A 25,645-nucleotide genomic window follows, 5' to 3' on the forward strand; every position below is an offset into this window, starting at 1 on the left:
TTTTAACTGCTGGGTCAAAAATGACCCTAAGACAATCTTTGTACCCTGGTGATGTACAGCTTTGATGAAAATATAAACAAAGACAATGTTTCACTTTTTCTAGTCTTGGAGTCACTTCAGGAAAAGTCGTTGAATTTCAAGTTGGAAAAAGGTCATTTAGTGGGGGCTCCTATGCTATTGAACATAGTGGTTGGGTCATTTTTGACCCTAAGACAACATGAGGGTTAAACGACTGGTAATCCAGATTTGGTGTTTGGTTGATGATCCAGTTCATGTTGCTTTGAAAAACCTCAAACATGGAAGATGAATTACCTGATCCAAAATCCATACTCACTGTGAAGCAGAATAAACTGCTTTAATAATTGGAACCTGTTGATCTGAATGGTCAGACTTACCACCTCATACTTCACCCAACTTTGTTGTTGTATTTGTTTTTTGCTTGTTTTTTTGAAAAACCTCAGCTTAACTGAATGAATTTGCTGTTGTCACATTCCAACTGTCTGTCTGAAGCTAAGCCTGTGCGACTTAAATTGTATTTCTTGTAAAAGGGGTCTTGTCTCAGATTTGTCAGCTTTTTACTCCCATACTACAGCATGTTTGACCAACCCAGATGCTCATGTTTAGTTTGATCTGAGCCACTGTAACATCAAAACACTGAGCTGAAAATTGCTATTCGTCTCATAGTGATGGAACAGCTCTCAAATTCCAAAATTGTGAGTAACATGAAAACCTTCCTAGCACAAATAACAAGGCACTTCTCCTTAGCTGTTTGCGTATAAAATGAAAACTGCAATGAAGAAAAAATACTCTCCATTTTTGAATGATTTTGTAAAAGCCTGGATGAAATCTGACCTTGCCGGTGGTACAGCGTGTTCTGGTTTCACCGAAGCCCATGGAGATAACAACCATTATGCTTCAGGAAATCGACATGGAACCGTCACTACCAGAACTCAGCATGCATTTTTGTTTTTTTCAAATTTTAATGCTCCCTAAATGTTTTTTTTTTTTAGATCTTCCTAATCAGTAATTAATTTGAAATCAGAACACAAAAAATGCCATCCAAATTAATGAATGTACAAAAAAATACTAATCAAGCAAAGACAGAAGAAAAGTCATTTCTTTTTTATCTCTCTGTGTGGGTTAGTTAATATTCTAAAAGGTGCAAAACCTTACCAGCAATGAATATTAATATAAGGGATGATAAGAATAAATCAGTAATTGAGTGCATTTTTTCTAAGACTTTGTTACCGAGTTGCTGTATCACATCATAGGCTTCGGAAAAGTCAGTTGGAGTTTGAGTTCATTTGGCTGTGATTCCTTAGAAGAGGGTTTATTTAGTGGGATATTCACAGTTTGTCTCTGGGGTCCAGGTGATATGAGCAGGCTGTATGAATGTACCGTACAGTGTGCATCTGGACCCAGTCAGGAGTGCTCTTCACTATCCCTTCATGATGAAGATTAAGATGAGCGGGAAATGAACCTCATCTCTCAGTGTGATTAATGTCCACCAAGTATAATTAAAGACTTTTAGTTAATTCCCCTGTCTCTGCTCCTCGGTAACCATTTTTAATCATTTCCTCCGTTTGCCTCCGTATAATTGAATGTCTTCATTATATGGACCACAGCAGCTGCAAATATATGCATGGCTGTGTGGAAGGTTTTATTTAAATATGCTTACTTTCATGTTTTTGAATTCAGCTGGCGCTATTGGAAGCCAATAAAAACTCCAGAGTGGACATTCTGGCTACCTTTTGTCTGTATTTCATTGGTGATTTACAGTGTCTTCATTGGAAATATTGTAGAACATTATAGGTGCTGTGTTCTCATTAAGGCGGATTTGAAATCGGACTCTGACAACATCGTATTCAAATAAGACTACAAATAACTGAAGCAGCTGAGAGTTGCGATAACGTTAACGTCAACGCAGGCAGATGCATTGCTGTTTTTCAGAAATGGAAAATTAATTCCATGTGGCCGACTGTCCATCATCACTTCAGCCTCTTTGTGTTTAGCATAGATTTGCCCATTGTATCAAAATGACATGTTAAACAAGAAAAGCACTCAGAGAACGAGCAAAATGACCTAGCGTTGAGCACAGGCATGTGCTATGCATGTGTACATTATGTAAGGCTATCGAATCATGTGACCTAGATATGTAGATTGATGGGACTCGGAAACACCTCTACAATTTAATCAATTGCTGTGTCATTTCTGACGGATAAGTCCCGATAAGTCCGCAGCAGTCGATTTGTAGCAAGATCGCAATCATGTGATCGTTAGCAGGTAGCTGTGGATCCAGACTATAAGCTGCATCACTGCCAAAATCTAATTACTTGGTCCTTGTGTCATTTCTGACCTTCCCTGAAAATTTCATGGAGTTCCATTAATCCGTTTTTTTTTTCGTCCGTATTGCTAACAGACAAACATACAGACAAACGTACGCCGATCGTCACATAACTCTGCTGTTCCTTGGTGGAGTAACTATGATTTCTGACATAGCAAACAAGATCTGCAAGTTAGAAAAGTGATTTTGACCATGGGAGCATTTGTATTTCAATCAATGATCAGCGAATAGCATGATTGCATCCTGTATGTATTGTATGTATGTGCAAGCTTTGGTTGGGCTTGAATTTTAGATTTCTTTTAGTTATTTGGGACAAGGAATAACCAATAAATATAATAATTGGATAATATCTTATCTCTGATTATTATGTTTATTATATTTATATTATATTAATGTTATTGTTGTTATTTTTATTATTGTCATTTTTATTGTTATTATTTCTATTCTCATTATTATGAACAATATGCTCTTTGTGAAAAAAATAAAATTATGTCCACATATGTGGATGCCAGGTCTTAGGAGGATAAGAAAGAAAGCAAAAGGACCAAATTTTCCATTTCTCTTTTTATCTTTGTCATTTATTTTTGTGTTGAGTTTTGTGTGACTGCAGAGCTACAGTTTTTTAATATTCTAAACTTTAAATTGCCTTTACAATGTTATGTACGGTGACATTACTTCTGTTGTGGCCGCTGCATACAAACATCATTTGAGCATCAAGTCAGATATGTCACTTTTACAGCTCAACACGATGACAATTATAGTTTTCAAAGATTGACAGCTTTTCTTCTTTCCAGTTCCAGCTTTCTTTGGTATAACTTCATCGAACATAGTCTGAATGTATTTTGTGTGCTTTAAGCTGCTATAAAGGCTGCTGCTGCTCATTATTCTAGCTCTTCAAAACAAATACGCTTGCAGGTTCTAGGAGACAACAGTCTCTCTGTGATAGCAAGCAGCATTTATTCATTGTCCACAATTGCCATTTAAAAAAAAAAAAAGTTTCTTCCTTTGGCATTGACTAATATTCAACAATGAAAAGCTTTTCATTCCTCTGCATGCTGTAAGTTCTATATATGCATTCTGACATTGACTTACTACTCTGCTCTACACTGATCTATACCTGCACAGGCTTGCCTCAAATCCTCCAATTGTTAATATGAATTTAATATTTCATGATAGAAACTCCACAGCCCTGCAGCTCTCTCATTAGGACGACTGTTCCTGAGTCCTGGTGAGAAGCACAACGACAAAATAGCCTTGGCTACCTGTTCTCCGACTGGGCAAATTACCACATGAAAAGTATTAGGCCCAACTTAATTACATTCAGCTCACAGCTGTAGGGCTATTTCTCAGACACTCATGAAAGTAATGTATGAGAGGGCTTCTTTTCTCTCAGACTTGCACTGCATCATTGTACACGATGTTTAAATAGACACTTTGTTTGCTATTGAGTCATTTAATTGAAATATTTGGTATGCAGCTGCCTAAAGCTACTGTGCAACAAATTATTTCCTTAACCAAAACTAAATGACTTTTATTGCTTTAAATGCTTTTAATTTCTTTTCATTCCTCCCAGAAAATCAAGGATGTAGTCAATTACAGTGACATTTTTCCTCACTTCAACCACTTGGAAATCCCTTGTAATGGCAAACACATTTGCATCAGATCCGAGCAGAAACATGCTTATCTAAGGTACACAGCGTCGTACATCTTGGCGTCTATGTGTTTTCTCCAGGATGACTAATTCCATAGTTTATTTCACCTGTCAGACCACTGGCATTACCATTATGTGGGATTAGTTTCATTCAACATTCTGTTGTCGTCTGACAAAAAAGTAAATCTTGTGTAAGCTGTGCATGCAGGTTTCAGAGACAGTTGGCTAATTAAAGTGAAATGGGGCAGATAATAGCTTTTAAAAACATTTCAGCCATTTAATGAGCTTATTATTTACTATGAAAAGAAACGTGTCACCACCACCCCACCTCCACTGCCAGCGAGAGCTGCCACCCACTCGAATTCCGTCCTGCTGCGTTGAGACTTGGCATCCATAAATTTCAGTGACTAAAGAAATATTATCGCAACTAAATGAAATAATGCTTAGCCCACTCCAACATTCAGGGGTCCCCTCTGGGCAAATTGTCTCAAGTCATTCTAGGAAGATGGTAATTAAAAGACAAACTAGAGCCCGAGTGGAATGATCATTTGCAGAGCAGAGATCCTCCACAGAATGAAAATTTAATTTAAAAAAAGTAAGTAATTAGAGTTTTATGGTGGTGTCAGGGTTTTCATGTGGCATTGATGTTTTTTTTTTTTCCATTAGGAGTTTGAAATGATGTTCCAATGTCAGAGTTAAAAATGGGGTCACTCATGCATTGGCTTATTGGTTTGAAAGATTCTCTGTACCCCTTCAGTGGCGAGGCGCTCCTCATTTACATTCACAGGCTCAGAAAATGTCAATGATGTTGACTTAATGAATTATGTCCATGCGCTGCATCAGTGTAACAATAAATTAAAGGCTTTTTTCTCTCCACTTCTTGACCAGAACTTTGTTTTCACAGCATGTAAGGTAATCTCATTCATTTTCTGTGTGTGATCCTACCTTATCTGTTTATCAGGTGACACCAGAAAGGAGTGTGGGAACTGACAATGAAAAAAAGATTCTGCTGCAGTTTTAATGGCCCAGACCCCAGAGTTTCATTTCCAGATGACTAAAGTCAGGCAGTTTACTCAGCACGGATAACTGGGGGAGAATACCGTATGTCCTCACTAATGAGAAGGTTCAGGTCATTCTGAATGCAGCTTGCTAAACCTTCGACAATGAGGCTGCTTGGAGATTTATTTTAGGTGATACATGAACTGAAAAGTGCCAATTAGCACAGGACAAACTGGCCACATTATAGACGGCGGGAGCAGAGGTTGCAACAGTGAACTTGACCGTTGATGGCTCTATCGATCAAGTAAGGATTTTAGTCTGACAATGAATTATGCCACCGCTGTGTTTGTCACCAGAGCGTAGGAGAACTGGGTCAACTGGATGACTGAGTGTGTGTGGCACTGGGCCTCTTTGGGGATTGCGTTTGAAGCTTTTGATAGGTCGAAACAGATCACTGTCATCGTAGTATACCATCTTGGTTTTGATCTCTGACTTCAAAATGACAAGAGAGCCAGAGAATCAAAGGTAATGCACAATCAATCTGTTCCCCCGTGACAGCTGGAAAAAAGCTGTAGTTGAGCAGAAACAAAGGGCTGTACACAGGATTTATATAAGCTGCTTCATCTATGCGCCGTTTGCCTTAGAAAAGAAAATCCTTGGAATATATGTCTCCAGGAGTGCCAGGCAACAAAATCTGACCTTGTCACATTGGGAACAAGCCAGCAACCAAGTGAGGAGGTGTCACCCAGCGACAGCCTTACCCTACATTAAAATCCTCACACTTCTTTTTCCAACACCCACCCTCCGCTGGCCTTCTTTCAGCTCTCCCAACCTCAAAACACCCCCTCATTTGTATTTATCATCCGGCACTTAATTCATATTTTCCCCTCTTTTCACCCACACATGCAAAAAAATAATGTCTCCTTTGGAGCAATTAATGCTGGCATGTTGTTCCTGTTCTTTGCTATGCACACAGTGTACTGAAACCTAAAGGTCAGTAGATGCATTTCTTCATTACTCATTATAAGTGTGTAGTTTGACACTTGTGTCCCTCGATGGCCCCACGGGACTCATTTTTCTCTGCAAAGAGATGCAGCGATGCAAACCTGCAGCAGGGCAGGACTCTTACTGCAATCCAAATGCTTCCATTATAAGAAGTCGGCAGGGGCTGCCTGTGTCTATTGATGCAATTTGTCATGAAGAGTTGCTTCTTGTGAGGGCAGATGGCAGGTGGTGTTGATCAAGTGGGTGCCAACGATCTGGCGATGTGATTATCTAGTTCACAAGTGGGAGGCGACTGCCACTTACACTTTGTGACAGAAACAGAACGACCATTTGAACAAAAATGGAAGTACAAGCTCAAAGAATAAGCTTGGCAATAGTCAATATTTCATTTTAGGGTCAACAAGCTTGATGAAAAAGTTAAAATCAACAAGAAGTCAGTGTATTTCTAAATGCTGTAAGGGGTTCACACCAATGTCTGCAGCTTTCACCCTACACCAATCAGGCATAACTTTAGGACCAACTGCCTAATATTGTGTTGGTCTCCTTCATGCTGCTAAAACTCCTCTGACCCAGTGGTTCATGGACACAGGACCTCTGGGGATGTCCTGTGGCACCAGGATGGTGGCAGTGAATTCTGTGGGTCCTGTGGGTTGTAGGGTGGGAACTACCTAGATCAGGCTTATCCTGATACATCCCACAGATGCTCAATAAGATTTGGATCTGGGGTAGAACCCAGGTAAACATCTTAGCTCTGTTGTGTTCCTGGGCCACTCCTGAGCAGTTTTTGTGGTGTGTCGGGGTACATTGTCCTGCTGAAGGTGGCATCAAGGACTGCTGTTGCCATGGGGGGTGGGGGCTGGGGGGTTGCTTGACCTGCAATGTTTAGGTGGGTGTTACATGGCGAACATCCACATGAATGTCAGAACTCAAGATTTCCCAGCAAAACGTTGCATTTTAACAAGATGATCGATGTTATTCACTTCACCTGTCAGTGGTCGTAATGTTGTGGCTGATCGGTGTAAATGTGCTTTTTGAACCTACTGAGGACAAATCACAGATTCATATTTTGTGGCAAATATTCCTTATTAGGTTTAAATAGTGCCATCCGATGTGTTGCTGAGTATTTATTGTAGCAGGACAGTGTTTGCGCTATGGTCTAAAAATATTCCTAATGAAGTAACACTTCACCCAGTGAGACTGTCCTTCCAAGAAGAGCGACTGCATCAATCACTTCTGCAAACGTCCCAACACAACATATGTTTACTTTCAGGGGACAAAACTAGATTTTGCTGTCAAAATAGGTCGCAAAACAGGACACTTTTGCATGGGAGACAATTGTGTTTTTCTTCAAACGATCAGTCAGCATTATTTTAAAGCATAACCAAAGTCAGCATGGCCTTAATTAAACCGTAAACTCATAAATCTTCTAACCATACCTAGTTTTATAAATGCTCACCAGTTTTTTTATTCTTTTTTTTTTTTTTCCATTTTATTTGAGTGAAATAAGCAGTCAATGCCATGACTGAGCAACTGCAATGTAGTGATGACAGTCTAAAAAAAGATTCAGACTTCATGTAACAAACTAAGGAACCAACTTGCAAAGGGGGATTTTCTGACAGTTTATTATTATTATTATTATTATTTTATTATTCTTTAGAGTCTGGTTTGCAGCTCAAACATATTTGGCTGAATATTAAAGGGAGAAGTGGGTTAAGAAAGAAGTAGGGACTTTGTAGACCTGTGTATTCTAAAGAAAGCAACAGTATAGAGTTACATTTAAGGCAGACAAAAGTTATTTTAGGCTTTGACTACACAACTACTACCTGATCACTTTCTTGTATTGATCTTTTGTGATTCATTGTCACAGAGATATACATCAAACGTATCTTTTAATTTCATGACCTTCAATCATATTTTTGTGTCAATTATGTTGTGTTGAGTGTTTATTTCAAGATTTTTTCCAAATACGGGTGTCTTGTAAAAACAGCATGAACGACCAAATAGGAAAAGGGAAAAAACATCTTAAGTAAATACCAGTATTTTTCAGCCTGCTCTCACTTTAAACTCATCAAACACAGATGTTTTGTCAGAAATAGGAGACCTTTGCTATATGTTCTCTGTTGGTGTTGTCACTGTCACTTGCTTTCAGGCAACAGATCTTATCTCAGATGTGTCAGGAATTGTCACAGTGGTAATAATGAAAATGGAGCAGAAGATTGTTGACAAAGGGAGAAGTCTGTCTGTTAAGATGCGGTTAACTTTGTGAAAGAGTCTATTTTAAATGCAAACCACAATTTTGTGTAGTAGTTTGGCACCTAAACTTAAACAAATACCTGCAGAAAATAAAAATGATATTGAAAGACTTTGAATAATAATGGTATGAACCCAGCAAACTGGTGGACAGATTGGTACCACCATCACCCATCCAATGTCCTTATGAAGACTTTGTCTGGTTTTATACTACCTGACCCACAAATCTTTAAAACATGACGCTAAAGGATTGCTCACTGCACCTAAAACTGACACCAAACAATCATTCATCTGTATGTGATGATGGGGGAGTAAGAATCAGTTTTTCTGTGACATCTTCCAAATAATTTTGACGCATTTCTATTTTAGAATTAATTCATGCAGATCAAAATGCAGATCCCGAGAACACCCCGACTGAATAGGAAATCAAACATTTGGATACAAACTTACATTAAAAATGTAACAAGGAAACCAGTCCCACATAGAGAATATATTATGTTTCAATGGGCTGTTTGGTATTCGTCAAAAAGTGTGGAAGCTGTGAGCGCAACATGTTTTTTGCAGTGTTTGGTGTTAGAATCATGGCATGGTAATTCCTCTTCATTTACACTGCATAAATTACATTTTCACCGTGACAGCAGAGCTCGCCCCGCATGGCAGCCCATAGCCAGTCTAACAATTAATTTAATATCTGGGAACGCAGTTCATTTGTTTGGCTGAGAGGGAATTGAAATCCTAATGAAATGGCTCCTCTTGAAAAGCTGTCTGAATTGTACCACACTACATTTGTGTGTTCATGCAGATTTTTCCAGTTATAATGAGCTTACCTGAAGGACCAGGTGAGGATAATTTGGGGTGAAGATGACAAACAGATCTAGCAACACGACCTACGGTAAGAGATCTGTTTATTCCAATCGGGTGGCGGTGATGAAAAAAGGAGACATTTATCCACAGAGCTGCGCACATATTGATTAATGTTGCCAGGCACAACAGCAACTGGGCAAATAAGCAATTGTAAAGGGATTACACAAATCCATTATTCTATATGCCGGAAATCCTTACATTGTCAGCACAGTAGATAACAAATCCATGAAGAGGCTGTGAAGAGGTAGAGATTGGCTTGTTTGTGACACTGCAGAAGTGGGATCATGGATGTCATCCAGACAGTGACACTGTAGAAATCAAAACCTGTAGGTGACAGACGAATAGACAGTCTCAGTCAATCCCACCTAAAACCAGCCACCTCCCTGTAACAATGGGCACATGGCTTATGAGTCACAAAGAAGGCTGCCTCTGTGTTTGTAAGTATGGTTTTATTAACTTCAACAGTAATTTTAAGTAAAGGATCTGAAAACTTCCTCTGCTGCTGCCCATTTAGTCACCAATAGTATTTTTTATATTTGTATTGTCCATCTTCCCTTTGTGCCTTTTTTAAAGAGAAATTACTGTAGCATTAGTAATTAATGTAATTGCATGTAATGAAAGCGGACTTTTTGTTATATATGGGAAGTAACAAAAAAAAAAAAAAGATCCCCTTAGGATCCTACAGCTAGACTGGTCACAAATAGTTTCATATTAACCCTTCAAGACGTACCATTGTGCAAGCCTGCCAGGACATACTGTTACATTTTTACATACTGTAGTACAATTTTTTGGAGTATTTTTATTTGCTTTACATCAATATAACCCTTATAGTCCAAGTTTCAATAATATGTATTGACTTGTGTGTTAACTACTACAATAAATTGCTTAAAACTGTTAAAACTGCAATAAACCTAAAAAAAAAAAAAAAAATTTGTTTTTTTCAAAGAAATTTTAAAACACATAAATTGCATAGGCGTGTCCCTCAAATTTGTAAATAAGTTGCACAACATGCCGTGGTCTCGTTTATCAGGATTTTTGTTATGTGCGCTTTAATGTGTATTTTTACAAACGCACCACGTGAATGTGTTAAATATTAGTGTAACTCCTCAGATTTTATATGTAAAAGGAAAAATTTATCAGTCGTATCTGGTTTCAAATCTACCGGCAATCAGAATATGTAATTGTAGCACCTGCGCTACGCTGGGATCTGTAGGGTTAAAACAAACTACTTAATTTTTTGGAATAGCTAGGGCTGCATATAGCAGTATTTACTTTAACAGGCATAAATAGTGCAATTTGGATTTTTAGAGTATTTATGGTAGCAGGACGGTTTTTGTGAGAATGACTCCTTTAAGTAACACTTCACCCAGTGAGACTGTCAGTCACTCTAGCAAACATCCCAAAACAACACACTGTCAGGGGACAAAACAAGATATTATTGTATTAATGGGCCAACAAATCACAAGACTAACATCAGAAACAATTGCCTTTATCTTTACATCAGTAGTCAGCTCAGCATTCTTTTTAAACCATAACCACAATCCTTCTACATGTTCAATATCGTAACCATAATGAAACAATCCCCAAACCTTAGCAAAGTACTTATTTTGATTCAAACCATAATCCAGCCATAAAATCAGGCAATTGCATTCTCATATTAAAATTAAATTTATTTCTTCAAACCATAACTTTTGATTTGGGAAGTCTCGGATCAAAAAACACTTATTTTTCTAAAAGTCATTTCATTTGTACAGGGTGTCCCTAAAGTCTGGACACATAGGAAATTTCAACAATCATTTTTTTTTTCACCTCCTCAGATTAAATATAGCTTTTTCAAAAGAAGAAAGAGTTGACCTGGTACTTCTCAGTGGACATCAAGGATGGACATATCGAAAGATAGTAGATAAATTTAATGCATGTCGTCCAAGGAGGATTCCACTTGGCTTTTCCACGTTGGCAAAGGTGGTGAAAAAAGTTCAAAGAAACGGGCAATGTCATGGACAAAACCCGTTCTGGGACGATCAGAAAGAATTGGTCATGGCTGAAATTCATGCTAGCCTCACAAAAATCTCTTCCCTAAACCTAACCCTATCTTTCGATATGTCCATCTGTCACTGAGAAGCATCAGTTCAACTCTTTCTTCTTTCGACAAAACTACATTTAATCGGTAGAGGCAATATATATATATATATATATATATATATATATATATATATATATATATATATATATATATATATATATATATATAGTTAGTGAGATTTCCTGTGTGTCCTGACTTTAGGAACACCCTGTCTACCAGCACACAGTGCAATATATGCTCAGTGGCAGGTTTTTAAGGCCCTCTCCAATGAAAATCTCTTTTTTTCACCATGTTAACATGTCCATATAGTGTTTTTTATGTGCTGGAATCATGAGCACAATAAGCAGTCAACACCATGGTCGTCCATTTCTGCCTTAAAACTGTGATGTACTGATCACACTCTCAACAAAATAGATTCATACTTTCTGAGTTTTATAAAATAGAATAGAATAGAATATGCTTTATTGTCATTATACAGTGTATAACGAAATTGGAAAGCTTCTCCTTTTCAGTGCAAGAAATCGTAAAAAATAGTGCAAAACAGTCTATTTACAAATATACATATAAATAACAGTGCGAATATAAATAGCAAAGTGAATGAGGCAGTGGTGTATATTGCAGAAAGGGGGAGCCGCGAGCGCCGCCATCTTGCATATAAAGCAACGCATCTTAATGACCTATGTGTCAAGTCAGAGACTTGCAATGAAATATCAAAAGAAATTTCCTAAATACAACAAATGAATATTAAATTAACACCTCTGTCGTGTTGCAACGCTACGGAGGCGAATTAATTTCTTCTTGAGGTACCTAAGTGTTTCAAGCACTTGACATGTGTGCCGCTTGTCGCCTTTGTTGTTTAAATATCACCACATTAACCTTTTGATTAAGATAAACAGTCAAACAAATGCTAGTGGGCCCTCTGGGATCCCTGCTGTAAACACTTGACTGCTGTGTGCGAGCTGCTGGAGCCATTAGCCTCCCAGTCAGATCTATCTTCGGCCATCAAGGGACCAGCAGACACTCGCTGTCAGAGGCCACAGCAAAATTGATCCATTGTAATTGCATCCTGTGTGAAGTTAATGACTTTTTAAGGCAAAGTGGCCATCACTGTTTCGTATTCTGACAGATATGTAAATGACCTTGACATGCACGTATGCTAATTGGCGGGTGAGACAGCTGTCTGAATGGATGAGCTTTTCTATGTAAATGTCTGTGGAATGAGGGGGGTTGTTAAGCTCATAGAGGTGAACTGATTTTGAGATTAAGTAAAATAAAAGATGCATATCATACATACTGCAAATAGTATAAGACAGAGCAGAGTGTGATGCATGGCCACATCAGTTATGCTGGGAGCTTTAAAAAAATAAATAAATCACGTTTTGCATGGCAGCAGCTCATGCTGAGCAAATGTGATCAACGCTGGAAGTGGAAGTTCGTTTATTTCCTACAGGCTGAAACCACCAGGGAAACACAGCTGTTTTTTCACACTTAAAGGCTGTCAGTCAATCCATTATGTCCTCTTCTATTTCCTGTTGACATTTCGGTTATGAATTACAGTTGCATCTGGTACAAAAGTTAAAAGAACTTAAAAAACACGTTGAAGTATTCTGTTTCTTTACAATATCCAAAAATGACTAATTTGGATTGATGCCTTTATATTTTATTGCATTAACAGTTATTTAACTCAAAAGATAACAGCATATGAAAACCCATTAAAATGTCAAAGAGATGGGAGTGGAATAATTAGGGTTTTTTTTTTGTATCTGGGTCAGAAACGGTGGCTAAGCAAAACAATATTTTATAGGGGTGGCCAACGTGAGAACATCACTCACACTGGGGGTGACACAATGCCTTGTTATTTCTTTTTCCAGCAAATCATAGTATTTCATTTTCGATCACTTAATCTTGTCATTTACTCCAGGCTACACTGCAGTTTAGAAGTACATGAGAGCTCACATACAGTGTCAACATCTCTATGTACTTCTCAACTGATTAAAAATCTAGAATGGTTTTAAATTACATGAAATAAGTGCATGTGAGATGTCTGTCAGTGTGCTTGTTCTGCTCAGGATACATGTTTTAAATGCAGCCTTTTGTTTCTTTCTTGTGGCTACAGGTTCTAGGTCAGTCTTGCACTGTTCAGCAGTGGATCTAAAGAAAGTTTCATTCCTGCCGTCTTTAAGTGTCTGTACAACAGTTTTAAGTCAATCCAGAGATGAATCATATACACACTCGTCTCGCACAGCCATTCCATTCTCTTGCACTGACACAGTGCTCGTAAAAATTCTGCTATGGTGAAAAGTAAAAAAAAGAAAAAAATGGAAGTTTTGTGTTCATAAAACCAATTGTAGCTGTTTTGGGCGTAGCTAAGTACAGGATGCAGTAATGGAATTCACTCGAAATAGTTGCTTTGGTGCAACATTTGCATACAGGGAGGTGAGTAGTGCCAAATAATGGAGACATCCCAGAGGAAACTAGTAGGGTTGCCTCACTGCACGATGCAAACCTTTGGCAAGATTGAACATTTTAACCCTATATAACCATTTGTATCGTATTTGCTATGAGTGTCTGAGACCTCTATCTCATCAACATGATAAATAGTTAAATAAATAGGACAAAGCTGGTTTTTGTTTCTAAAATCAACATTATTGTGAGCCAAAAGTTGCCAACTGCCCAATGTATCAAATGTGATACAAAAATATATCATAAACAAAATGATATGGCTTTTTGTTGATTTTATGAAAAGGATTAATAAACATCTCAGTTCCAAAAAATATATAATTTTCTGGCTATTTTTTGATGGTCAGGCTGCACAGGATTGAGTACGCAGGTTGCTGTTTCTCATATTGAAGGGCATTTTGAAAATGGTAGCACATAGACAGTGCAGGGAAAGGAAGAAGCTATGTGAAATGTGCAGCCGATTTTATGCTTATACCCACAGTCTACATCCGATGAGTCAGTCTACACTTGTACAAACAGATTAGAAGAAGGTTTCACTATTGGTTGTTTACGGTGGCCTGACTTTGCCTATTGACAGTTAATTGGCATTGACAAATTTATGAAAAATGTTGTAGTATTTCCAGTTAAATTGATAAAATCTTTATAGAAAATAAGAGAGGAAAAAAAATTAAAACAAAAACACACCAACTGGAATTCCAAGGTTCTGAGAAAACAACTATGAGCCTCACTGATTTTTTATATTACACAAAACATGAATGACACTGCATCAGCTGGATGAAAATTTGCAACACAATCTGTTATGTGTTGTTTTTCACAAGTTGTTGTTGCCTAATGTATATTCATATTAGAAACGTACTATTTATCAGTTTAGTACAGCTACTGATTCTCTGTGATAGGAGCTCGTCATCCCAATTTGACAAAGTGAGACAGCCACATTTGAAGTCATGTTAATTATTTTGTGGAATAACTAAAGCAGTGACAAAGAGTTCTCCAACTTGTGACTCACGTACACATACTAATGTGAAATACTGAATATGACTTTGTTCATGATGAGTCGAGATTTTAGCATTTAGGCAGCACTCCAGATTTGCTGGAGGTCGTCTTTAGAAGTGTCTGAGAAAATGTCATCAGTCATTAGGATACAGTCCATGAAACACGATGCTCCATTTCAGCTGGAGTGTTTCCTTCAGGGAGTCACAAGGATCGTTCAAGTTGACTGGATCCAGCAGACAACATTAAATTGTTTGCTCTGAGAAATGAAGCAGTGGGGCCGGGTGCTTCTTTAGGCTTTAGACTGGGAGGGAAATGTCACCAAAACTGCATCCGCTATTGGACATGAGACTCCATCTGCTTAAGGCACCTAATTTCCAAATTCTCAGTTAATGGGTCGAAGCCACGGACTGTTTGCTAACACAAATAAATAAATAAATTACGCAGCACATGGAAGGCCAGATGCAAGCCTCGGAGGAATTCATTTTAAAACATCGTCTTTGAAGAAAGAAATAGCCTGATATCCAAGTCTATAAAATAATCTCATTTTCATAGTCACCCTGGCCTTGACTCCTTACTTGGTGCAAATACATTTACTTTAGGAGCCCTCTGGACATTGGAATTTATGAAAAAAATATTTGGAGGTTCTTTGCGAAGGACACTGGGTCTTTGATTTTCATACAAAAAGTCTTATTTTGAACTGTACACTGAAGGCTAATGTAATTTGAATAATCAAACAACAAAAACAATTAAAATTGTGCAAATCTACAACACTCCTAGTGGGCTCTTGTTCTGTAATTCAGTGCACTCCGGCCTTCTCGGCAGAACGATTATGTTCTCAATATTTTAAACTGAAATTCTCTTTTTACCAAAAAGGAATTTGGTAATTATCCATTTTGTCCTTCTACAGATTTTTGTAACTACACCTGCTCCAGTTGTTGGGGGGCTTATTTTTCCGCTGGGTTCAAATGTATGCCTGCCCATGTCACCAATCTCCAGGGTCCGAGTGTTATATTAGTGCCATCCCGACACTTCCAGGTTCAATCCCTGCCAAGGTCACTTGGCCTGAGCTGCAGTTGACGGCTCCCAGTCAGCCAGGCCAGATGGTCCCCTCTGCACACATTACCTTCTGCTGATACCACTGTGAAGGTGAGGACATCACAGGTGACATCCGTAAGCCAAGTATCCGGATTTTCAGCTGTGAGAGGTAGATCTATTAGACTGAATGCACTGTGACCACTAAAATACATGAAAATAAATGTAAGCAAATTTCTTTCCTTGACAGTTAAGCTCCTAAAATATTTAGCGGTTCAGTGAATGATGCCTTACTAAATGTGCATTGTGCAACCTCACATTATTCTGTCCTCCAGCAAAGTCCTTTTCTGTCCAACGGTGCACCATTTCTCCCATAATCCTTTACAAAAAGATATAACTCCAACAGCAGTACCATTTTTGTGGTAATATATAAGAACAGAGTATTTTTTGCTCTTTCAGTTTCAAGTTCAGAATTGATCAGACCTTTAAGTCGTCACATTTCTGCCTGCTCACCCAATGAAAATACCACATTTGCAGGATCTGTATAGCAAATGTCACACTGATGACAAAACGGTAAAGCAGCTTTAATATTTGTAATTTCTCTGAAGACAGTGTGATGGGAAATGACAGATATTTAATCAAAATACTGTTAGTGGCTTGTAAAAAAGCCATAACAAGAAACTGGGGGAAAACAGGACCACCAACAAAAGATCAATGGGTGAAAATAACTGAGGAAATCTACATAATGGAAAAACTAACTGACAAACTGAGACTACAGGAAGCACAAATGGACCAAAAATGGACTAAGTGGACTGAATACAGGACTCGAAATAGCAACGTTCGAAGAGACCAAGTGGAAAATTATGATTAACAAGACTGAAGGATGATGTAGATGCTCTGTTACTACCCAGGCATTGTTCAGTTGTTTTATTGGCTCATTTGTTTTTCTTGGTTTGTGTAATTATATAAAAATAAATAAAAAGTTGGGTGGAAAAAAATCAGAAATAATTTACAAATTTTCAGCTTTCCTATTTTCTCAAACTACTCATGTGAAACTTAGAGTTCTATCAGAAAAATTAAATTAAAATTTTGTAATACTTGATCAAAAGTAATTCATTCTGCATATCTCATTTAAGAATTTGGCAAAAAAAATGTTTGAACGTAAGTAATTCTGTAAAAAACTAAATATTCTGAGATCCTTGTTGACTCAGCTGTGACCAACAGTCATGTGACAAAAATTTAGCAACTATTTGTCTGAATCACTGTGTGTCTTTTACACCAAACAAATAGGAGGAAATAGAAGACAAGTAGGGAAACAAATTGAAAATGTAAGCAGTAAAACATCTCTATCATGTAGAATCACTACTGTTTTTCTAGTATTTAAACACCTGTGGGCACGAGGAAAAATGTTGTGCATGATGAGTCCAAGGTTTTTTTCAGAGAAATCAAGCAGAACGCAAAGTTCGAATCACCATCACCCCTGAACAGGCTGCTTCCCAAACCAGTAAGCGGCCTGGATTTTGCAAGAAGTTTTCTACTTTGGTAGAAAACGAACATCTCAAGGAGTGAGTGAATAATATGGGTCGCTGCCTTCAACAGCTCCTCACTGAAAAGGAGCAGTTCTTCAAACTACTACTGCAAACTAGAGGAACTGCTGATTAACCAGAGCAGGCAAATAAGGCAGCTGCAAGAAAAGCTGGAGCCTGAGAGCCACAATAACACCCAGCAAGACCAGGCCTCCTCAGAGACACTAGCTCCCACCATGACATGGGCCAGCGTGATCAAAGCTCCAGGTAAGGCCAAACAACCGGTCATCCCGAGAGAGTTCCAGGCCTCTTCCCAGACCCACACTGCAACCGTGACATCGGCCAATGTGGTCTAAAGTAAGGCCGAAGCCAAACAGCTGGTTACCCGGAGAGAGGATCAGGCCTCTTCAGAGACACCAGCTCCAACCATGACATCGGCCAATGTCGTTAAGGGTGAGGAAGAGGTGAAACAGCCGGTCATCCAGAGCGAAGACCAGGCCTCTTCCCAGACTATGACCATGAATTGGGCCGATGTCATGGAAGCAGAAGATGAGGTCAGGGAGCAGCTTAGGCTAAGAGAAGCTGAGGTTTCACAACTGAAGCTGGAGAACGAGGGTCTCTTAGCAATGTTGCAGGAAGCTAAAAACTTCCAAAGAGAACCAGACCACGAAGAAAAGGAGGACCTGAAAATGCAAGTCAAATTCTTGAACAAGAATAAAAGTCTTCAGGAAAAAAAAAACAACAAACTGCAGAAGGACAAACAAGCAGTGGTAGAAAAGACTAAAGAACTGGAGGATAAGATCCAGCTGATGGAGTGCAACAGCATCCCTTTCATAGAGCTCAACAGCCAGATGAAGAAATATATTAAAACGCTCCAGACAGAAAAGACAGAGCTTGAAGGTCATTATAACCGGAGATTCCTTCAGATGAAGAATCTGGAGAAACTGCTTTATCAAGAATCTCGCAAAAATCAAGAGATTGTGAAGAGCCTTGAGTCTGCAGAAGAGCAGATCACCATCAGAGACCAGGAACTCCATCGAATCACTGGCATCAATGACAACCTCTCAGTGACGCTCTTCAAAGCTGAGGAGCTGCTGCTGGAAGCCGGCAATGAAGTCGAGGAGAAAGAAGAAGAAAATCAAGAGACAGAGCTTTGGATCCAAAAGAAAAACAAAAAGACATTCTTTAAGTTTTTCAGGAGGACCAAAGACAGAAAGAGCAACAAAAAACAGACTGAAGAGGTGATCGAGGAGAGAGAAGAACCACAGGAGCAGGAGAAGGAGGCGAAGATTAAGACGAAGAGCTTCTGGAGTTGGTTCAAGAGCGACAGGAAGGTGGAGGAGGCTGCTGGTAGCTCAGCTTAGCCTCCCCCTTCCTCCATCTCCTCACCCCTTCTGCCTCCTTCCTCCTCACCTCTCCAACCTCTCTCACCCTCATCCTCTCTATTTCTTACCTTTCCTTCCATCTTTTCTTTTCCTTACCCCCCCCTACTCCCCTACCACTATTACCTATCCACTTATTATCAGTCCGGCCCATTATGGCTCCAGTATTTGGCATTTTTTTGATAATTGGTATTGTCTATTGGCTAATTAGTTCATAAGACATTAACCTTAGTGGGCAAAAAAAATAAAAAATTAAGAAAACAGAGAAGAAAGTGTCCCGTGACGCTCAAACATCATAGCTAATATTAGTATTGTATAGTATTCAGTGAAACTAATCCTTTATTAGGAAGAGGCCTCGCTGTAAATGGTAATCCTTATTAATGATTACTTACTATTAGCTGCATTATCGGTGCTGCTAATAGTCCAGTTATGTATGTACTATCACACATACTGTTAGCAAATAGCTTCTCATGATGTTCGCTCAATAAATCAGTTATTGAGTTTCTCAGTTAACCCAAAAAAACCCCAAAACAGATATGTTGTCGACATCAACCCTAAAAAACCCACATTGGTTAATCCCTATTTCTATCCATCCCCACTACCCCAATATTCCCCCTTTCCTTTCCTTTCTTTCCCCCCTCTAAAAAAAAACTAAAAATAAAGCAAAAAAAAAAAAAAAATCATATAGTATTTCTGCATGTGTATCAGATCTGAAGACTTCACCTCTCATTTCAGAGTTTTCAGGTTTTTGAAGATTCTGAAACTGAACTGAATTTGATTTATTTTCAGGTGATGCTGCTTCTAAATATTCCAAGGATTATTTTCAGAGGAGACTATCTTAAAACATCAAGTTTTAAATATTTTGAAGAGGAATTTTTGAGAGTTCATTGTTTTTATGAGTCTTCACAGATAATCTGACTTTTCACTTTTCATATTGTTGGATTTATTTTGGAGTGTTTTTTTATGCTGTGATTAGTCCTGCTGTTTTATTCTGTACAATATGATGATTGTTCTGTACTTTTATAATATCCTGTGCAATATTATTCTGTGTACATATACTAGGAGGACATATGCTCCATCGGTATTTTTCTATTTAAATAAAATTTGTGCAATACAGATAATAACGTGCAATATTAATACTTACGTCAACATTTTCATTTGTGAAAGAATCTGTGCAATACCACTGGCATGTCAATAACGTTATTCTTATAATCAGTACTTATGTATATCTTGTATTATTTTGGTTATTTCATTGTTTTTGTACTATTTTTTCAAAATGTTTGTACTATCTTTGCTGCTGGAACAATGCAAACATCCGCACTGCTGGATTAATGGCGGCTTATTTTGTCTTATCTTCTGAGATATTTATTCCAAATATTTCCACTGAATCCCGAGAGTCTAAGTGAGTCAGGAAGCATTTACAAAGATATGATCCTTCCGTGTCAAAGTGAAGACAGATTTTAACAAAATACTGTCAACAGATACACAATCTAGAAAGGTCAAATTAGTGATTGCATCAGTATTTACCCCACTGAAACCAGGGTTCAGTAGTTGCATCTTTGGCTGAATGGAAAGTTCTTTTTCTTTAGATTCTTGTCAAAAAAAGAAAGAAAAGCCAAATCAAGGCATTCCACATTAAATTAGAGAAATAAAAATCAACACTGTCCCAGAGACTCACACATCCAGTTGAAAAACACAAGAAAGATTCTAGAACTCTGCTGTAGAACTCATCCATAATCAAAGGTGTGTGTGTGTGACAGAGATGGAGCTACCTCTAAAGACTGTACCAACAACAGCTGAAGTGACTTTAAGAGCATTTTGGACCTGAAGATTGTAATGAACTGATTTAACTGAGACTCATCAACATGCATGCTGTTAAACTGCTGACTGGGTCAAAGTTTCTGGAAAAACGCACAATCACTTAAAATGCATCTAACAAGTCAAAAAATCCCTTATGTTTCTATATTACATGAGACTGTAGTGGAATAAGACGGAGACGTGAAGCACGGATAAGTTAACGGATAAACAAAGTGGAAAACGGATGCACAGACTCAACATGTGACTAAACACACTCTACTTATCTGAAACCACACATTCTCCTGTGAAAACTACAGAGCAGCAATTAACGATGGATTTTATTTTCTTAAAAGACATAAATAGTTTAAAGTATCTGTAACACCAGTAAAGAAGGTGGACACCTGGAAAGATCTGACATCTGTAAATCTGCTGCATTACAACAGATTGTCTTAAATGCGCTGATTTGTAGAATTAATTGACAAAAAAGTGTTCTATAGCAGTGTTACACAACCACTAGCTACAGAAACATGCTTTCTCCCTAAGAAGGAAAGTTGTTTTTTTTCCTTTGTATTATATCATATGCGATTCAGATGAAACTTATGTCCGTCATGAGCTCACTAGAATTTTATATTATTACAATTTAACCCTATGAATCCCAAACCTTGCTGAAAGGTTTCAAACAATGTTAAATTACAAAAAAAAAAGCCAAAATGACGCCATTCATCAGAACAAGAAACTGTAAAAACAGGAATAATTTAGAAATTTTCCTATTTTCTCAAACTACTCACGTGAAACTTGGAGTTCCATCAGAAAAATTAAATAACATTTTGTAATATTTGATCAAAAGTAATTTATCCTGCATGTCTCATTTAAGAATTTGGCAAAAAAATAAATTGTTTGAACAAAAGTAATTCTGTAAAAAACTAAAAATCTGGGATCCTTGTTGACTCAGCTGTGACCAACACTCATGTGACAAAAAATCAGCAACTATTTGCCTGAAGCACTGTGTGTTTTACACAAAGCAAATAGGAGGAAATAGAAGACACATAGGGAAAAAAACTGAAAATGTAAGCAGTAGAATATCTCTATCATGTAGAATCACTATTGTTTTACTAGTAATTAAACACCTGTGGGCACGAGGAAAAACGTTGTCCATGTTGAGTCCAAGTTTTTTCAATTTTTGAAAGATAAATTTTAAATAAACTCTTAATCCAGGCCCTTGAGGTACTTCAGGCGTAGTGGACTTCATTTTTCTTTTTTCATTCATGCAATTTTGCCTACACTTGTCACAATCATTTAGTGACACAAAGTAGGAGATATAAACTTGGAGGCAAAATGTGCAGAAAATGCAGCAGCCTTAATTGAATCTGTGAAAAACAAGGACATGGTAATGGTCTGTATGAAAGAGTGCATCTAAAAATGTCCTCTCAGGTCTCAGCTCATTATGTAAAGATCTTTGAAAGCTATATGCTGTTACAGGCAGAAGCTCACCCCACACTGCACTGCACTTTGTTTAAATGACCATTCTCTATGTCTGCTCTGCCTCAGCCGCTTTGGTCCAGAGAAGGAGAGATGAGATGTGCTTTTGAAAGTCCCATAATTACCACGGAGTAATCAGCCCATTTAACGTTCGTCTTTCTCTTTGTCCAGCGTGTACAAAGGCTCAAGGATGGCTAATTGGGCAAGAGGGCTTACCCAAATGGTGCAGACTTAGGAAGAAAAAGTGGCTTTCAACATGGAGCGATATGAAGGGCCTACGTCCTGTACTGAATAATTTTCTGATAACATTGAGACTACTCTTTTTAGTTTTTGGAGAAAGGCTACAGAGAGAGAAAAAACCTGGCTGAGCACAGCTTGCAGTGAGTGTGCTGCTTTGTGAGCGAGGACAGCCTGCAGCCCAAGATAAAATGACAGGAGGTGACAAATTCATAACGGCTTTGTGTTCGTACAATTCAGAGGGATTCTGGGGTTGGTTGGGAATAAGGTGACACGGCTGACAGGGATTTCATCTGGCTGAACTTGCCACACACTGCAGCAAGGAGACAATCCCCGACAAGATGCGAAAGTCAAATAGTGGAAGATTTTTTTTTTCCTCATATGATGACTCAACCAAAGATAGGTTGTACAGCAGAGTGAATACATTAGAAGAATTATTAAAAAACAACTGCAGCATAAAGTACACAGCATGCTTAAAATGTCAGTAATCAAACCGTAATTTCCACTGAAGACTTCAAGTGCTGAACAAAGAAAATATATACTGTACTTTAGTTCACAGACATACAGCGGCATGTATAATAATAAATCGTATCATGATGTACTAAGGATGCTGTTTTGAACTCTTAATGCGTGTTTATTTAGAGAGGGGAAAAACAAGCAGAATGTATTTATTATGATTAGATTATTATTATTTAGTTTTTATTTATTTGCAGGTTAGAGTAACATTCTATGTACTTCAAATTTAAAATGAGTCATAAAACCTGGATTTTAACTGATCACTCACTACACAGTTCAATCCAAACATCCAGAGCACAGTATACAGAGCACAAACTAATTAAAATCAAGCTAACAAAAAGTGCACTGATGTATTTAAAAAAAAAATACTGAAGAAATACTTCTCCTTATGAACATATATATATATATATATATATATATATATATATATATATATATATATATATATATAAAAGTGGCGGGATGGGCTTAAAAAATAATCTGATTAATTACAGGCCAAATAGCAATATTTGACACAATAAGCAAGTTTTAAAAACTGGTGTGTTATGGGATGGCTACAGAACTGTCATAGCTAACGTTAGCTCTGGTGCTAACAGAAACATGTTTTGCATTGAGGTGATACCGTTGGCTTGAAGTGCTGCGGTGATCAGAAAATTCTTTGTTGCACAATTTGCACACAACCAGGCTTTTATCCAAGCTGCCATTGGGAAGATTATCTATCTATGTCTGTCTGTCTGTCTGTCTGTCTGTCTGTCTGTCTGTCTGTATGTATATATATATATATATATATATATATATATATATATATATATATATATATATATATATATATATATATATATATATGTATGTATATATATATATATATATATATATATATATATATATATATATATATATATATAAAAAGATTTTCTAGCTGAACTAGAACTATTAGGTTGTATGTGGTTGAATGAAATGTGGTTGCATCTGTAAAGTAACAACATCTGTAGAGAAATGGATGTAACTTTTTTGTCCAATGAGAATGTGCATAGCCCTCTTAGAAAATTTGCTATTGGCTGTGAGGGGTAGCCAGCCAGCCTTTACTCTATGATCACACGTCTCGGCTCTTTCCCTGAATTTTTTATTTTTATTTATTTATTTATTTTTTAAACAAAAAAAAAAAAAAAAAAAAAAACTAAGCCAACAGTGCAAATACACAAGAGCTCCAATGCATTGTCAAAATCCTGATGCTGGCTCAATGACAAATTTAAATGTTGTTTGTAGAGTACCATTAACTTATCTGCTACATGAAATATTAGGCCGAAGTTGTCTGTTTTATTCATTTTCTAATTGTAGCTACTTTTATAATTAAGTTTACATTAAAACCTGGTTAATAATGAGGAAGACCAACAACTATGAATCAAACATTTAGAGCAATCCTCACTTATCTGAGGATTGCTTAGATAAACAGGATTTCATATTAAGATAATTACACTGCTACGTCTCCTGGCTTTCAATTTAAAATGTGCAAACCGTTCATTGAAGGCATCAGAATATTGAAAGGGGGTGTGCAGGAGTGTTTGTGTTTCTAACTCAGTGAGAGTTGCTGTGTCTTTGAAGTTGCTATCTCCAAATTGTTAGCGTCCCATTTGTTATTTCATCCCTCCACAGAAGGTATGAGACTCATGTCCATACTGCAAGGAAATAAATGTGGCACCATTTGCTCCAGTGAATGGTGATGTTGATTACAACAGGCCCCGGCTGTAATTCTGGTTTGTGACAGTAATGGAGGTTCTTCCAGAGAATGGGAGGGTTTCCTCATTCTGTGTAGTGTCCAAGGTGGCAGCTTTATTGTGGGTTTAGGTCCACAGCCTAAAAAAAAGGGGGTCTGTTACCTGAGTTGACCTCTTCCTTGGCATTCCAAAGAAGGCCAAGGTCTGTCCATTACATTTGTCAGGTGAGACTCTTCCACTCTGCCATCACCATCAGCTGACATGGATGTGTTTCATGGTCTTCTTCCCGAGTGCAAGATAATTTATCCACGGATTAAGCAACTACAAACATCTCCATGACACTGAAATGTGTCCATACTACTATTATTGAATTCCTGCGTCAGATAAAATGTTTAGAACTCACCTTGAATGCATGCTGTCTGTATATTTTTTTTTCCTCATTGAAGTCATCAATAAAGCCATTTCTCTCATGTCAGGATGTGGTAAGAATCTACCTCAGTAGGGAGCCACTGCAGAGGTCCCCCATTGTGCATTTCTGTACAATACATGGAACAAGTGCATTGTAGAAAACAAACAGAAAAAAAAAATGGTCACTGCTTCAAAATCACAAATGCTCATCAGTATTGGTAGTGTTTTGGGGAATTAATTCACTTGTGTTGTGAACTTTGGCAAGGAGCAGGAACTTTGGAGTTTCCAAGGATATGAGCACCCAATTCTGATTGTTTTGGGAAATTAAGTAGATCAAATCAACATTTTCTTTTTGCTGATAATTATCACTCTGTTACTGTGATACTGAAGAAATCAAATATAAAACACCTTATAAATTCTCAGATAGCTTTTGTAGTGTTAAATTCTGCCCATTATTCTATAATCATGTACAGAAACAAGAACAATACAGAAGTTACTTCAATCAGATGCTTCTGTTTGATTTTTTTCAGTGTTGCAGTCATTGAAAGGTAGTTGTCAGCAAAAACAAACTGATTTGCTATTCTGCAAAATGCAAACATGGACAAAATTTCTCACTCATGTATCCAAGGCAACTGTAAGCTTTCTGCTTCTTATCAAATTCACAACACAAGTAAAGATTTTTAATGTCACATTTTCCAAAACACTTATCAGTACTCAGGCAACACAGTCTCCTCTAGAATAGTGAAGACTGGAAACCACTTGCTTTGTGAATACAATGTGTTCCCCTAAATCCTAATGGACTACTTCATGTACACTGTAAGGACAAATTTTAGAGTTACAGCTTTTACACTGCCTAGAATAACAGTTATTCACAAAGAATTCAAATATCACATTGCTCAGAAAA

Source organism: Amphiprion ocellaris, chromosome 2 (assembly GCF_022539595.1).
Source record: "Amphiprion ocellaris isolate individual 3 ecotype Okinawa chromosome 2, ASM2253959v1, whole genome shotgun sequence".
In the NCBI taxonomy this organism is placed as follows: Eukaryota; Metazoa; Chordata; class Actinopteri; family Pomacentridae; genus Amphiprion; species Amphiprion ocellaris.